We start from the raw sequence: 15,669 nt of genomic DNA on the forward strand, positions 1-15,669 counted from the left end.
GTATGAAGGGGGGGGGGCAGGAGTACTGCTTCATTTTACAGAGAGAGGCGGGGGAGGGCTCTGTTGCGCTGCTGGGTTGTGTCATCCCTCTTGGGGGTGAACACCTTTAGTTTAATGCTTTTAAATTTAGTGTGACATAATATTCCCACTTGAAATTTACTCTAAATATTCCGAAAAAATACCCAAAATAGCAATTTTTAGATGCCTCCCCTCATTCCGAAACCCGACGCACAATGGAGTGGGACTTAACACTTGTTTATTATTGGGAGGCTGATACACAATTTGCATCTAGTTTGAACTTTTGTTTTTGGATGTTTGGGTCCAATTCCTGTTTTTACTGTACTAATAGGGTCACATGTGAACAATGAAAAACACTTTTAAAAAATAACATAAAGTTTAAAAATATATATCTTTTAAATTTTGGAAAAGAAATCTCCATCACACGGAAAATGTTATTCAATCATGGGGACATCTTAACTCTGAGAAATTTCTAATATTTTTGGAAAAAAAAAATGTTGACATGTGCCCCCCTTTCCCCTACATGCCTTTACATTCAAAAGCTGACTATTTTCACTAAAAAAGGGGTTCCTTTAAACCCTAAAGCACAAGTCTGCAGTAATCTGCAATTTTGTTCTACGAAACGTTGGGTATTTCCTTTTACATCTCGTTCTTAATTTTATTAAGAGAGAGAAAGAGAAATAAACTCTATTTTATATTTTTTCGTAAATACAACATAAACAGACCAAGAGAAAACTATCATTAAAGATCTTTCCCTTTATTAGAAAATAGTTCATGAAAAGAAAACTACCTCGGAGACAATATTCGTGCTTTAAACTATGAAATAAGAAAACTCAGAGAATAAACTGAGCAATTTACGGCACGTGTGTTCGCATTCTCCGAAGCAATTCCTAGAAAGTACGAGCATTATGAAATATTTGCGTGTCTCCGAAACTAATATCCGGGTAATCAGTTCCTCGCTGACAAGCATATGCGTAATAAAGAGCCAGTAAATGATGTCTGTCTAGACTTAAATAAAGGAAAAAAGATTATATATTGAATTGATCTGTGCAAAACAACTGAAGAAAACTTTTTGATATTGTGAAAGGAGAAATTGAAAGTAAGATGGATATGTGCAAAAGATAAGTGAAATTTTTTACATACAGTTGGTTCTCTGTTTAACGACTTTCAAGGGACCACAAATAATCGTCCTTAAGTAGAAAGTGTCCTTAAATAGAATGCTTTTAACACTATAGTGGACCATCTGGGACCGGAAAAAGCCGTTGTTAAATAGAGAAAGTCGTTAATCAAAGCGTCGTTAAACAGAAAGCCAACTCTATATTGCTGAGAGTATAATGATCATAAGTGTAGCAAATAACTACGTTTAGTTGAGCAAAATTGCAACTTACTGCATACACGTGCTTCGGGGTTAATAGGAACCCCTTTATCAATGCAAAATAAGTGAGCTATGGATGGAAAGACATCCAACAAAAGCAAAGAGGCAGATAAGAAAGGAGCTTGAAAAGTAAAAATAGCGGATTACCGAACAAAAATTAGTAAATTATAAACTAATAAAGAACCAGTAGGAATGTAGACAATGAGCAAGAGCTTTAACACGGGTACGCAACCTACGGCAGCAAAAATTCGATTGCAGGAAGACTACGCCGCTAAAGCTAAAACAAAAGGCAACTACCGTGAACCGCAAGAAAACAATGGGCAAACGTAAAGAAAAAAACAACCCGGAAATGAAACAAAACAAAACATTTGGGAAGAAAAAAAAAATAGAAGAAAGAGGAAAATGTCAACCGCATTTCAAAAGCGAAACAATTAAATAGTAAACAAGCAAGTTGGTAAAAAATGGATGGAAAAAACTATAACAAACTTCTTTTAAGATATGCAAAATAGTTTGAAAAACGATGGGGAGAAGACGAAATTATAAAAATGGAAGGCAGAAAGAATAAAAATACGGAATAGGTTTAGGATCTTTTACTATGTTAGAACTAGTATTCATCAAAGTAGGGGAAAATTCTCCAAAAAAGTTTATGTACGAGACACTTTGTATTTGCTGATTTTGCACTCTTTTTTCAGCATATTCTGTCTTAGTTTAATATTTCTCCAGCTCACTTACAGTTGTGTTTAATTCCTAGTTATAACCAACTCAATTGTGAAGAACTTAATCTCATGTAATTTTTCGAGTTTATTTGCTTGTTTACGTTATTTAAACGTCCTATTTGGTTTCTAAACTAAGAAAATTATTACTTATAAATTTAATTATTAATTTTATACTGGACGGATAAAATCAATAAGAAAACCAAAATGTACTGCACAATGATGAGTCTTAGCAAAGTGACATATTTTATTCAACATAAACTTGTTCGCGTTAAACTTGTTTATTTCTGTTTATCGTATAAATTAGAAAATTACCCGTCGCAATATGACGGGTGGAAATTGCTTCTACATTTGAACGAAACAGTTGCCTGTTTGGTGATATTTTGAGGGTTGAAATTTTAACGCTCACTCCAATGGATTAACCCTAAGCTACAATAGATAGCGTTCATTGTTAACCACTTTTTCGTTTCTTCATTCCCCTGAAATGACACAGTCTTACCAGTAAAACAATTAAGTTACTGGATCCAGTTCAGCCTTGTCGCAATAGTGCCTTTCCTTGCATGTTAAACCTTACTAAAACATATTATCAAATTTTGCATAAAGTTACCTAAAATTTAACGCCAGCTCAGTTACTCTATCCGAGGACTTCAGTTTCGTGCTTTTTAGCACTCATCTGCCCGTAACAGGAAGTAACAGCCAAACAAACTGGTAGCTAATGTAGAATTAGGACCCCAGACGAGTGACCTCAGCATGGATGTGGTTCAACACAAGATTAAAGCCAATGCTAGGATTTTGCAGTAAGTTACAATTAACTAGTTTGTTTGGCTCTCTTTGCTCCTTTAAGAGGTTTTCGACTCCAGCTCAGTTACTTCCTATTCCGGACTGATGAGTGCTAAAAAGTACGAAACTGCAGTCATCGGATTGAATAACTGAGCTGGCGGTGTATTTTATGAAAATTATCCAATTATCATGCCGTGGCTCGAGTTTCACTGTATGACGTCAAGAGCGTTACTCGATCATTGGTAATAAATATGTGAGGACAAAGGAAACTGTAGACTGATTAGCGTAAGAAGAAATATTTAACTACCTCTGCAACTTTGCAAAATGCATCTAAAAAGTTTGTACTTAAAATATTTGATAAATCTGCTCAATACTTTAAATGTAATATTACCTAAGTATCGTTAGTGCTGACTGTCATTTAATCCGAACATTCTTAAGGAATCCCTCAGTTCTTCACAGAAAATTCCTGAACTTTAACACCGAAACACTAGGTTATCTAAACGTGTTTGGCGAAAGTAGTTTATTGAAGCATTTCAAGTTTTTTTTTTTCAGTTTCTACGGATGTTTTTAACTACTTAAAATAGTATTTCATGAGCCTGTATTAATTTAAGAGTCCATAATAGTTTCATAATTAAATGAAACTTATGTAACTACTATCAGAGCATTAGATTTTGCAATGTACCTACACCGTTCGCTTGTTCAATACATTATTATATTCTAAAATTATTTTTTATATTGACAGTTTTTCCTAATTAATTGCAATAATTTTGCCTTTGAATCCAATAAAATACTGATTAAATTGAAGAAAAAATAAAGACATAGAATAGATTTTGTAACATATACTAGGCAATGAATAGCTCTCATGCAAAAAGTAAAATGTTTCATAAAAAATGATTTTATGTCGTCCTACTTTGCAATTCGTAGTAACTGACAATTCTTTCAAAAAACATCGACCTTTTTGAGTTTTTCTATTACGCAGGTTTTATGCGCATGTGTTGATTTATAATCATCAAATATTTAATTCAAGTATCTTGACAAAAACCTTCATTTAAAAACATATTTGGCTGAAACATAATTAGAAAAAGTTTTCGCGTTATGTAGGGTATTCTGCATCGTAAATAAAGAATTGAGCTCAATTTTAAGCTGTTTTTCGGTTTAAAACAGAAATCAATATTATAAAAAAATCTAGCACTTACAACATGAAAGTAAAACATTTTAAATCATAAGTGTAATTATATTTAAAAAAAAGAGCTCTTATGGTTTTGCTTTAGTTTTCTTGAACGAAGGGGGGGGGGAGAGGTATAGAAAAAGTGTTGTAGCACTTCATTATTTCAAAGAATTTTTTCTTTCTTCTTTAAAGGAAAAAATAGCTCTTGGGCTCAAACAGCAGTTCCAAAAAAAGGTATTTGTTTCTGGAACCCCAAAACGAATTCTTGTTGCAAAACGGGTTCCTTTCCACAATTAAACCTGTTTTTCCTTTAAAATAACTCTTGCATTACGGAAGTCACAACCTTGTTTTTTTTTTTTTTTTTTTTTTTTTGCGAAAAATCATGCCTGCTTAAATTTTATGGTTTCAGAACGTTCTCTCAACATTCGCTGCAGAAAAATAAATTATTGAAGCACTTATGAATTAAATAATTTGTGGACATTTGTGGATGTAGGAAATTTCTTCTTCAGAAAAGTTTCGAATCAAAAATTAATGTTGTTCCGTCTTAAAATTTCGATAATTAAGTGAAACATGAAGAAATCTATTAATTTATTTCTGTATCGGTTAGCAAAGACGTTACTAAGGAGAAAATCATAAAGATTTAATTTATTAAAATAGGAACTTATTAAAAATAACTGGTTAATTTCGCTTTTTTTTTTTTTTTTCAAAATCAATTTGAACAGCAAAAGACGAAAACTTTCTGAAAATGTTGCATAATTTAATGGTTATAGGTTTTGCTTGTTAGTAAAATGTAGTATAACTTTGTCTTAATTCCGACAAACGAAATTTCACGGTTAATTTATTCAGTGCTTTAATTTGTGGGTAATGGCCCATGTCTTACGAACGGAGGATGTTAGCAAGACTTATGTTCCAAATCAATAAACTGATCGTGTTTAATTAACTGTCAGATTTCCATTTTCAAAACGCGAATCTCTAACTAAGCATTCTGCAAAATGTCTGCTATTGTTATAAACTTGTATATTTTCCAGTTCTTTTTTTAAAGAAAATTTAGTGTATGGGGATTAGAGGGGTTCGAATCGCGTTATATCTTTAAAGTTGTAGTTAAATATTCTCAATTGGGGAAAAATTAAAAAAAATTCTGTGCTGACGTCTTCACTTCGCGTATTAGTATGAATTTTTCAAAAAATAATAAAATTAGCTTTTTGTTAAATATTTTTGTAAGGCAACAGCCATAAATTGTCAGTATATGACGTAGTTTGAACTTAAAAAATATGTTATAGCTTTCACATCAGATATTGCGTTTGCGGATACGCCTTAAATTGGGCTAAAATCTCCTGAAATATGAAGTCGAATTTTAGGCATGTGAGCGAACTAAAGATCTTATTTAAAAGCTATAAAGTATTTTTAGGTTCAAACTACACTGAATCATACTGACAATTTATGGCTGTTGCGTTAGGAAAAAATACAAAAAACTAATTTTATTACTTTCTGTAAATTTCAATTTTTAACATACTTTTTCAAATTTTCAGCCTCATGCGCGAGTTAAAGATGTCAACTAAGAATATTTCTTTTATTTTTTCCCAATTGAGGATACCAACCTACAACTTTTGACAGGTAACGTGATTCCGAAATAAAAAAAAATCGCTTTTTTCGAACCATCCTAATGGAAATCTCCTTTTTTACTTCCTTTTACATAGTAAAGGAAGTATTGTGTATGCGAAAAAATCTTTACCCTAAAATCGGCCTTAATTTCCATTTTGCTCTCCCCCGAATGAGGTTTTGAAGAATTGAAGTTTTTCTTTCAAACCGTCCCCACGTGGATAAATGCCTAGGAACGCATTGATACCCGAAATATCTGTTTTGACGATCCCCGAGTTAATTGCAAAGCGTTTTCTCGTGACATCCGTATGCACGTATGTATGTGCGGATGTGCGTATATATCTCGCATAACTCAAAAACGGTTACGTCCTAGAAAGTTGAAATTTGGTACGTAGACTCCTAGTGGGGTCTAGTTGTGCATCTCTCATTTTAGTTGCATTCAGACGTTCCAAACGGGGTCTTTTACACCTTTTTTTGGGGGGAAATCATTGCTAATTTCAATGTTTCTTACTCTTGTTCTCAAACGTAGTTCTTATTGAAGAAAAAAATAGCATTTTTTTTTTTTTTTGAAAATATAAATCTAAATATTAAGTTTTTCTTTTTCTTTGTAACGTCGAAGTTTAGAGCAATATGAGTGTAAGGTTACTTTTTCTTAATAATTGAAATGTGTTGAAGCAGGATAGCAAGATCACGCTTATAATAATTTTTAAATATTTATTTCAAATTTTAGCAAGTTATTTTCATCAAGTGATACATTTTGCGATACGCAATATAAAATCATTCTTTATTTGAAACGTAACCTTTTTTCTCAACGATAGTAGAAAAAATGAAGAAGTTAATTTAGTATACTAATCAGGATACCTCACGAATAATGTAATAATGAAAGCAAATTAAATAATTGGTTAGAATGATATTTTAGTTAAGATGCTAATTGATAAGATGTTAAAGTCAGCCGAAATTTTAAGAAAAATCATCAAGTTTGAACACTTGGCGAGGAAAGGAAAATAACGAGACTTCAACTCCTTCATCTGGCAGGTCATTCATTTGCAAAACGCGTGAAAGATGTCTTCAATTTCTTACCGGAAATCAAATTTTTTTTTTCTTAAAATTTCGTCTAATGGGAAGATGATGGCAAATAAAATATACATCCAGAAACAAGTTCCACAACGCTCTTCCACACTGGCGAAGCAACAGTTTCTATCGCCCATGGCGGTTTCTTTATTTGCCGCCTTTTTATTTAGACACATCTAATAGAATAAATCATCGAAAATTATTGAACTTAAAATTAAAAACTTTTTAAGGAAGAAAGAAAACATTTAATCCGTATTCAGTCTACCAAAAAAAGAAAAAGAATGGAGGAAGGGGGTCTCAGGCGTCTGTCCCGAAATTGTTTTCTAAATGTACCTCAAAAATTGCAGTTAAAAGTAACGTCTGGGGGAAGTGGGCGGGGAGGTTCTCTTCCGAATCTTCATCAAAACTGCTGTCAGTTTTAGCCGTTGTTTATTTTTGGAAGTCGAAGTTTTTCTCGGATATTTTCCGAACTTTAAGTTTTAAAATTACAATATGAAGTCCATCTTAGAAAAAGTTAAGGGGTTGAGAAAGGTTCAGGGGCTTACTACGGTAATATTTCAACTTTTTGCACTGAGAAGCGCTGCTGTAGTCATAACATGATTCACTTAATTATACTTCTTTTTTCAAGTCTAAGGTGCTGAATCGCAGCTTTGAAAAGTATGCCGCCCGAAACGGGCCTCCCTCTCCGCCTCACCCTGGCTATGCCACTGCTCTTTTGATTACCACTTATTTTGAATTCTTTCATTGTTACAGTCTTGTTTGGTGTCCTGGAAAATACTTTACGCTTAAAAACGTCACGAAATATTTCCAATAATTTCAAATACTGCTGCTATGTAAATTGAAGTTTTCTTCGAATCTCGTTAATTTGAACACGCTTAAAACGAATTACTATTAAGACGAATTTCTTTTGCGATCCCCATCTAGAAATAATGTCATTTTGTATTTTTCGTATGAGATGAACTACAATTAAGATGAATTAATTTTAAAGGTATCTTTGGCTTCGTGTTAACGTGGTTTGACTGTGTACGGAAATCTGATTTCATTTTGATTACCACTGTGCACTAATCAATTAAAAGTTTCCGATTCTGTAAGTATATTCAAAGCAATGGTAAATTAAAAAAGTTAAAATTATCCATCAATAAAAAGGTAAAAACAACACCATTTTGTGATGATGATTCCTTGGTTTGTGATTCCTTGGTTTGCGCTAGTTTATTTATTCAAAACATATCTTTACTACACAAATTAACACTGTTCCACATCAAAAGAAATTAACAAAATAATATGACACACAATTGCTTTTGGCATGAGCTTTTTATTATTCATATTCCAAATAATTAAGTTTTAAAGACCACAGTGTAAAATAAGTGTAGAGTCAAATTGTGATGAATTAATTGCCGTTGAAAATGAATGATTTTGTTCTTTGTGACATTTAACACTTATATAGCAACCGTCGTATTTTCTATCTTGTTTGGGCAAAATTATATGGAAAATACTTTTTTGGGGACCCCATAGATTGTTTTTATATTTTAGTGTACTATTGAACGAAGCAAGATCTACGTGCTTATTCAAACTATGTAACATTTGCAAGGAAAAATTTCATGAGGTGTACCTCCAAGCTAGACTGATGTACTTGGCAAACTCTTAAGTTTTGCAGATCATAAAAATTTAAAAAGTTTTAGCGTTAATTTTATTTTAGAAAGCTTAAAACACGAGAGCTGTATGTACACGCAATGTGTGAACAGTCTACACATGCATTTTGTATTTTTTGAAGGAAAATTAAGAGAAAAGAAAAAAAAAAAAGGAAACTTTTCGCCCGAAATCCTACAAGATTCAACGTTTGTTATTCAGAAAAGTGTATCTCTTAGAAATAGAAAGAATACCATTCCAGAAAAGGATTTACTTCATTATAAGTTTTTCAAGTAATAGAAAAAAAACTTCACAACAGATAGTATGCATTACAAACCGTATTTCTTTCTTGAAAATGCTGCTTTAAAGATTTCTAGTTTCTAGAAGCAATTTTTTAAGTAAATACTTAGTCAAGTGTAGTACTTAGTATTACCTGTTAGGACTTTTGCACGAAAGCTGTTTTTAAACATAAAACTAACTTTAAGAAGTAGTTTATGTTTCTAGTTTGTTTTTCTTTTTCTTAAAATGGAACTATTGTTTCAATAAGTAAAAGATTATGAGCTTAACTTTATTAAAAAATATTGAATAAAAATGCGCTGTTACCTTGAAGAATTCGTTTGGTTATTATATTCTATTTGTATGAAGTTGGTGTGCGGAATTGTTTTTTTACGTTCGCATGGCTTAATGCGGAATAGAATTCTACATACGAAGCACAAATAAACTGAAAATCATAATTTCGGATTAGCGTCCGTCTAGTTTTGAGGTACTGAAGTTCAACTGTATTAACTAAAACTTAATTCGATTTGTTGTTTTAGTACACCTTTAATATTATAAGCTCATGTTCTTCAATAAAAGCATACAGTGGCTCCCAAAAGTGTTCGTACACCTACGACTTTCAATGAAAAAGGCCCCATGCATTGGTTAAAATTAATATTTCGGAATAGGTATTTAATTACAAGATCTATGATCTATTTTTAACAAAACTACATGAAAGATTTTAATAAAACATTAAAACTTAATTTTTTAAAAATCAAAAACCAAAAGGTGCCGGAAATTTTATCTCACTAAAGTCTTCGTACACTTTGATAAAATGACAAAATATTAGCAAATAATTAACTTTTTACAAAATTATTATTTAGTAGAATATCACACAGTATCATTAACAGCTTTTAAACGTATGGGAATAAATTTCATTGTTTTTTTTTTTCTTTTTTTATGCAATTTCTGAGTAAGTGTTCAACCACACTTCGAGTTTTACTGTTTGTAGCTCTATTTTTCGTTTCAGAGCTGTATATTTGTAATCTAGCCTCCAAATATCTCTAAATATGTTACATTAAGTTGAACTCTGGCAATTTAGGAGATATTTCTAATTTTAAGCACAATTTTTGAGACATCAAACGCAAACATGAACTTCTTATCGTTATATTGATAAAAAACAAAGTTGTTTCCGATTACCAAATTTTGGGCTAATAGTTTAAAATTGGGTTTTAAAATATTTAAATGAACAGCATGATTCATTATTTCTTCTAAAAATTCTAAATTTCCAAGTCCTGATGCACTTATGCACCCTCACACAAGAACACTTTCACCGTCCTGATTAAGTGATCCAACTAGGTTCTTAAGATTAAATTCCTTATTTTTTCTTCTATTGACAGATATACAGCAATTTAACCTAAAATATTGAATTTATTTTCCTCTATAAGTAAGAAGTTGTTCCAAAACGTTTTGAGCTTATTTATCATTGATTTTACGACGGAAAGCGTAAGCTTACTGTTTTTCTCACGAACAAGAAAATTTCTGCATGAAGAGATCCCGCTAATCAGAGAACTTGACGAACAATTTTAGGTAAAAATTAAACATAAAATGTTTCATTCAATTCTGCAGAAACTTTTTCAGCACACAAATGTGTATTTTTCATAATTTTTTTAACTGTAAACCTCCGATCAGACTTTGTAAACTTTGCCAGTTGACATTTTCTTACCTTGTTTTCGATCCGATTCTTGTCTTTAAATCATTTTTTTAAGCACTTCACTATAGAATGGTATAAATTAACTAATTTAGAGACACTTTAAACCAATTTATGTCTATTGTGAGGGGAAAAAATCAAATTTCGAATCGTGTTTGTTGTTTTCTACTTATAGCTGCCATTTAAAAATAATAAACAGAATATTAGGGAATAAATAAACAAAAAATTAATGGCAAATCACTTTACAGTGTCATTATAATACAAAAATAACAAAAAAACCACGTATGATAATTTTAATCATCAATTTATTCAAAAATATTTCAGTGTACGATGACTTTTGTGGCGTATTTTTTCTTTGTCTCTTCGTTTTTTGACAAATTTCAAAAATAAAATCTGGCAATATTTTGAAAAAAACTACTAGGTTTTTTTCAGAATGGCATAGGAATGGTGTGAAAAAAAATTGGACTTCATATTCGAACTCAGCTTTGCGTTATTTTGGTTTTACTACAAAATTTCAAGGTGTACGAACACTTTTGGGAGCCACTGTAGCTTCTGTGATAGCCTGGCAACTGCCATTTTTTTTCTTCAAACTTAAGAGAACATGCATTGTCTAAAGATTTAAGTACGTATATTCTATTTATTTTTCGGCACATTAAGGATGTCAATACACAGCTCTTTTTTCTTTTTTGATATTAGAGCTTCCATATCCAAAATATCTCTCTTTTGGTTTATACATTTGAGTACTTAAACGAAAAATTTCATTCCAGGCTATTCAGAATGGATACTCCAAAAATTTCGGACAAGATGCATCTGTCAACATCTAATGAATGTTAAAACTCTGGTAGTGAAAAATATTGTAGTATTTTTGCGTTCATTCATGTTCTGGTTCACACCTAAGAAATGAAGTGAAAAGTAGCCAATTGGATGACATGTTCGCAAATAACTTATTTGTCCTCTCAAAACCGGAAAGGTTTTACGAAAAAGTGCGCAGTGTCACAAATTGAGTTACAAAATACATTGAAACGACACATTGTGTCCATAGTTTGCATTTTTATAGGCTAAAAAAAATTAATGAGATTTCTGTGTCATAATTCACCTTGACTTAAATATTATGACAAAGAAATTTAGAATAGAAGAGTAAAAAGAAAACCAACACTAACTATCGTTTTAAATCTTCTGAAAAATCGCATGTCAACACATATTACGAGTATTTCCTACCAGAGAAAAATAAAAAATAAAATAACTTCTTTAATCGTATACAAACGTTTTTTTTCCCTTTGTTAATTTCTTTTCATCATGGTCCGTTTGACTGGAAAATAATCTAAAGCTCTTACATGATTACAGTCTCTTTTCCCCCTTATTTTGTGTACGAAATCTGCGAAAAAAAGAATAAAAAACAATTTTCATGCTTATTTTCAACTCATCGTCGAACATTATTTGACAGGTCTTGAAATGCAAAGAGACGCGAATTATAAACGTTAACTATACTAGAAGCTGGAAAAATATCTTTTGACAGTTCTGGGAAATTTTTTGGGCATCAATTATAAATATATATGACATCAGTAAAGGCGAGAAGTAAATGGAATAATTCTGAACCATTATAAATTTTACTTTAAGTACAATATTTACATAAAATGAATAGTGATGAAACGATTTGTGTTACGATATGTATCACAAAAACATTTTTCTGACGTTATACTTTTACTGCTGTTCTTAACAGTTTTGATTAATTTTTTAAAAAACATAGTACAATTTTAAAATATTGAAGAGATGGCAGTCGCAAAACTATGACAGAAACTAGGATTTTATTGAAGAACGTAAGCTTGATTGAGGTATATTAAAGATTGAGATACACCTTAATATTGAAGATGTACTAAAACAACAAACCGAATAGAGTTTGAGTTAATACAGTTAAACTTCAGTATCTCAGAGCCAGACTGACGCCAGTCCAAAAATTATGATATTCAGTTTATTTGTGCTTCGTATGTGGAACACTATCGAGTCCCAAATTGTGCAAAATTATTTTTAAACTCTTTTGCTGTAGTAGGAACTGATTATGTTTGATTGAAAAAAAAAAACGAGACATTAAAATCTTTGATTATTGTTGACTCTCTGGTGTAAAATTGTATACTTTAAGAAAACTATGATAAATTGGGTGTAGAAATTTAGATTATGGTCAAAATTGCCTAAGACACTTAACGCACAGGTAGAACCACATACTATATACCAGATATCAATTAACACATCCGGAGACTGCAGTTTCCTTCTTATTAAAACTCTTCAGTCGGGATTAAAAAATAACTGAGCCGGAGGCAGATGTCATCTCATTGAAACTAAGAGCGCCTACAAACTGGTAGATACAATACATTTATCTCGCTAGTGAGTGTCTGCAGCATGGGGCAGTTTGACTCGTAAATTGAAGGCAAAGCTTGGGTACTTAGCAGTAAGTTACCGTCCCTAAGCCAGAGCTGAGTATGATTGCTATTTTCAATAACGGAAATTAATTTCATTAGAAAATCGCTATTTTATGTACACTGTTTCAACATTATTCATGAAACATATTCAGCAAGTGTACTAACGGTTTTATAAAATGTTGCAGTTTAAGCAATTCTGTATAATTCTTTGTAAGTTGACAAGTGTCGTGCTTTGACGAAAGAAGCATCAATCCGTCAGTTTTACTGGTACAAAAAAATTAAGAAATTATTAATTCTGAAATGTCAACATCACATTATGGAAATGATTGTTGGTGCCATTTTTAATCAAAGCATAGAGTTCTCTGTATCTAATTCTAGGCCTGCTAGGTGTTTATTGATAAGAACTATTGCATTACAAGACTCAATAATAGGGAAAAGTGACTGATATAAAGGCCCATAGAATACAATCTGTTAAACAATTCCTGACTTTCATTCAGTTGATGATTATCAATAATATCTTGAACTGATTTGGATAGTTCAGCGTGAAACCCCTTCTCCTAGAATCAAATATATTAAACATATCATCAGATCTACTATCATATATCAGAGCTATGCACCATACTCAATTACCATTAAAAATCTTGTACTGTTTCAACATTATAAATGTTTAACTATTAGTTCACCATCACTTCAGTAGAAGATATTTTATTGCAAAAGATAGTATACGTATATTTGCGAAACGTGTTTATTATACGTTGGAAGACTGCTTCCATATATATTTTTTACGCTATGTAATGATTTCAATTTAATTTAATCTAAATTTCATAATTGCAATATAAAACTATTGATAAAGAAGTGAGTAAAATTATATGGACCTTTTTGACAGTCAAGTGACACACTTGTATAGAAGGTAAAGCTGTTCAAGAAGTGAATGAAAAAATAATGCTGCAAACAAGACCGGATCTATAAATTTTGGGCTCCCCTGCAAATAATCTATAGGGCCCCTCCTCAGTGGCCAGCAGTGTATATTTGCAACGTCAATACGAGTTAATGCTACTTATTTTCTTTTTTTTTTTTTTTGTTTCAATTTCTTGGACTGTTGGGACCCTTAAGGACGTGGGCCTACCCGGAGCTGCGGGTCTGCGGGAAATTTTTTTTACTCAAAAATAGGCCTTAATTTCTATTGGGTTTTTTTTTTCCGACTCCACCACACGTGGATATATGCGTAAGAACGTATAGACACCCGAAGTATCCATTTTGACGATCCCCGAGTTAATTAGGGGAGAGTCGGGTAAGATGGAGAGGCGGCTAAGATGGTGACTTGAATGTTTCTCTTTATTTGCGATAGATGGCAGCCCCTTATTGGGATATATGCTTCAGTGTTGGCCATCTTTCAATTGAATTACATTCCTAGCGTGGAAAAATAACTGTAACTGCCGCCATTTTGTGTTTTGTTATTTCAGCGTGAACATATCTAAATTTGTCAACCTTTTCATTAGTGGATTGCGTTAAATTGGTGAGTGTTTTGGGCTTTTCTTCAATTTTATACATAATTAGTCTTCTCGATTAATGATATAATGTTGCTTTTAAGTTAAAATACGGTTAATTTTATTCTCGTTTTGTACTTTAATTTCGACATGACGTCGTCGGGTAAGATGGATATGTAAGATGGCGGGTAAGATGGTGGTCTCCATCTTACACGAAATAAAAAGCAGGCAATTTACTAGTCTCAAATCAAATATTTGTGCCTATAAGGATTACATATTATCTGTAAAAACTAGATTTTAAGACATTTTTTTACTTTTATTTTGTTTAATTACTTAAAAAAATATTTTTAAATGTTTAAAAAATTTGACTAGGTATTTGTTTAAATAAAAAAAAGAATTCTTTATTTTTATTCGTATTTTTCTTCTACAATGAATTGAGGCATATTAAAGATATCAATCAACTTTTCTTTTCTTGGATAGTTTAAAGGGGGGTAAAATTCATAACTGATGACAGCATCCTTAAAGTGATTATAACTTTATTTTTTTAGAAACAAAACGATGGGGAAATATAAAAGGATTACGGAAAGACAATCTTGGTCCAAAGAAGGTATGGATAAAGCTGTTGAAGAGGTACTAAGAGGAGCGTTCATTTTAACAACAGCAAAAAAATATTCTCTGCCTCAAACTTCTCTTCGGCGTTATGTGGATAAAAGGAAGAACAAAGAGCCATTTCCTGAGAACGCTGGAAGATTTAAGAATACTTTTACTGAGGAACAATTACTCTTGCTAAAAACCTATGTTACAGATATAGACAGACGTGCATTTGGTTTGACAAAGAAAGATTTTGCAAGAATCGCATTTGATTATGCTGAACATCTAAAAATAGAACATCGATTTAATAAAGAAGAAAGGATGGCTGGAAAAGATTTTGTGAGCAACTTTTTACGTAAATTTAATTTATCTTTACGTAAGCCAGAGGCGACCTCAGTGGCAAGATTAGCAGCATTTAATGAAGTAAGTGTGCAAAACTTCTTTAATTTATTGACTGAAATTATGAAGAAACACAGATATGAGCCACACCAGATTTACAATGTTGACGAAACAGGTTGCTCAACTGTACCAACAAAATCCCCTCTCATTATAACACCAACAGGCAAACAACGGGTGGTTAAAGTATCTTCGGCTGAGAGAGGCTCAAATGTGAGTGTGGTCTGCTGTGTCAGCGCAACTGGACATTATGTGCCTCCACTTTTTATTTTTAAAAGAGTGCGCATGCAATATTATTTGCTGCATGATGCACCACCTGGGTCCCAAGCTGCCTGCAATCCAGACGCCAGCTTTATAAATGCCAAAATATTTTTGGAATGGCTGAGCCATTTTAAAAAAAATGTAGGACCTTCAGCTGACAATCAGATTCGGCTGTTGATGGACAATCACGCATCACACATAACC

Source organism: Uloborus diversus, chromosome 1, assembly GCF_026930045.1.
Source record: "Uloborus diversus isolate 005 chromosome 1, Udiv.v.3.1, whole genome shotgun sequence".
Classification (NCBI taxonomy): Eukaryota; Metazoa; Arthropoda; class Arachnida; order Araneae; family Uloboridae; genus Uloborus; species Uloborus diversus.